The sequence below is a fragment of the Athene cunicularia genome, assembly GCF_003259725.1.
Source record: "Athene cunicularia isolate RWA chromosome 6 unlocalized genomic scaffold, athCun1 chr6_part1, whole genome shotgun sequence".
Classification (NCBI taxonomy): Eukaryota; Metazoa; Chordata; class Aves; order Strigiformes; family Strigidae; genus Athene; species Athene cunicularia.
Window position 1 is genome coordinate 25,160,901 of NW_020799105.1, and position 2,550 is coordinate 25,163,450.

At 46.7% G+C, this 2,550-nt stretch overlaps 1 long non-coding RNA gene across 1 annotated transcript in view; it reads left to right on the top strand.

The window, feature by feature from the left end:
• Positions 1 to 368: 368 nt before the first annotated feature.
• Positions 369 to 2,550, top strand: part of LOC113481565 — a 20,497-nt gene continuing 18,315 nt past the window's right edge. Inside the window, exons 1-2 of the long non-coding RNA XR_003398698.1 lie at positions 369 to 513; positions 1,479 to 1,591. This is a non-coding gene — a long non-coding RNA (uncharacterized LOC113481565). The remainder of the gene's footprint in view (positions 514 to 1,478; positions 1,592 to 2,550) is intronic.

The window sequence follows — 2,550 nt, forward strand, 5'->3', positions numbered from 1 at the left end:
AGGTTTATATAAATACAGTCACTGAGGAAAAACTCCACCAGAAACTTTGATCTGTGATATAATGTATGCACTGTCTAGTCAAAAGTTTATGATAGCGGAGATCTCAGATAAACAGAGGAAGGGGGTTTTTTTGGTTTACACCTTGACAGAACCCCATTTATGTGCGGATTTGTGGGTACCTGAATCCCGTATTACGTGAGGAGGGCTCTTCACGCAGGTAAAACCTGTGCACGTGCTTAAGCATTGCCGGAGACGGCGCCCAAGCAGACGCCTAACAGCAGATTTTTATTTTACTAGTGACAACTTTCTCTTCGTCCTTCTGTGAGTTTGTTTCTCAAAATGCAATTCTGCCTCGGGTTCAGATTTCGGGAGCGTACGAGTGATGCGGTCGCAGCCGTCACTTGGAGTCGAAGGTGGAAGGCGCCTGAAAGAGAACACAAGTTGGACGTGTCGATGGCAGGGGTGGGTCTGACACTCATTAGCAGAGACTCTGAAAATGCCGGAGCTGAAAAGGTTAAGTTCACCATTTAGTTTTATGAGAGACTCGGTGCTTATCTGGCAAAAGATTCCAAAGCGTAGTTTGGTGAGTTTTTTTAGAGGTGCTTCCTTTAGTTCAGTAATTGGGCCTGCGTGGTTATCTCAGCTCTTTTCCCCCTATTTTAAACTTTATTTCTGCATATGCTGAGGTGGTGATGTCCAGCGCGCACAAACCCTTCCCAAGAGCAGGCGCCGGGCCTCACGCCTCAGGACACCCAGCGGCGCGTGTCCTTTTGCAGGTGCCGCCGCTCACTGCGCTGGGTGTCCTGCGTGGCTGGTGCAGGACTGGCGAACCAAACCACGCTGGCCACGGCAGAGTGACGCTCCCACAGCGTGCTCCCGGCCCAGCCCTGGCACCCAGCCGGGATGGTGCACGCGTACACGGTTACACGGCGATGAGAGAAAAATCAAATTTAAGCTGCAGGCAGTCAATAAAACTCAAACCCACTAAGTGTTTCTAGAAATAAGGCTTTGGAGAAGTGTCTGTGACCCAGAAAGAAAAATCTTCATCAGTGTCTACAATTCCTGGAAGTTGGTTGCTTTTTTTTTTTCCTGCCACATCTCCTCAACCTGCCACGTCAAAGCCTTGACGGCTGCGTCGGATCTTCCTTCTGTGCAGTCGCCCAGGGTGGGCATCCAGCACAAAGGGGACCACAACCCGAGGCTGGTTCATGCAAAGACGGTGAATGGTTAACGGCCAACCCACCGGATTGTCCCCCACGCATCTGCCAAGCGCCCACATCTCCCACAGCCACGGTGTCAGCTCTGGTGGGCCACTGGGAGCTGTTCTGATGAAGACTAACCCAGGTTGCAAATATTGAGTGTTGAAATTCAAGCCGCCGGTGTACCTAGGGGAATGAAAACAAGGGGAAGAGAAATATTGGAATAAATTTAAATAAGAAATCTATTCAATGAAATAAGAACTGATTTGGTTTTTGCAGTACCTGCAAGCAGTGGAGCTAAAGACCAGTCATGAAGATGCTTCCACGTCTGAGTAGCTACACACTGGAGTAGTTCTCCGGAGTGCACTGTGCTCATGGGTGAAAAGCAATGTGTAAGTCCTCACAGGCTTCAACTCTAAACATTCAGTTTATTTGTGACAACATTATTTGTTCATTCCTAATGAACAAATATTTCAAATAATACTGTTTCTTTACATTTTCTAAATGTTGTTAAAAATAAAAATTGCATTAATTTAAATATTGCACGCCACACAAGTACAGACACTGTAGAGGATGCGAGTTAAAAGGCTGGAGTTGTGTTTTCATTTTCAGGCTACTTATAATGCTCACGTCTCCATTACCGTGTTTGACATTGCTGTATACCTCCCGATTCCATCACGAGAAACACCCTCATCCTTAAATCATCACACTAACAGCTTTTGCTGTTTTCTCCTTTCACTCGGAGCACAGGCTGTGCATCTTCAAAGTCAATGCATCTCTCCAGTCTTTACAAAACGGGAGACAAATAAATAAATAAATAAATAAATAAATAAATAAATAAATAAATACATACAACCCAAGGGCTGGTAATTTAGTACTAGAAAGTTAATTCAGGAGACCTCTAACCTTTAAACCGCCACATGACTATTGATTTTCAATATTGCGCGGGTCCGTGCCACCCTAAGCGTGTAGTTCAGCAGATTCAGAACAGTTTTTTCCTTATCAGTTCAGTCCCCGAGTACTTGTGCATTAAGACAACAAATACCGGCGGCTCCCGGCCTGTCACATGGCGGCCCGGCGGACGTGCCGCGTTTCTAATGAAGTCGGGCCGTTGGCAAATAGACCCTGGCGAGGGGGCTCCTCCGGCCCCTTCCCCTTCCTGAGGGATGTGCCGCGGCTGGGGACCAGTGGGAGCAGGGGGGGATGTGAAAAAAAAAACAAACAACAAACCACTTCCTTCACACCAACGCGTTCATATTTAACGCTTCATTATATTCCTCACGTTAATTCGAGGATTTCAAGGTTTCTAAACCTGCTTTTCCCCACCCAAGAAGCAAATGACGATGGGAAT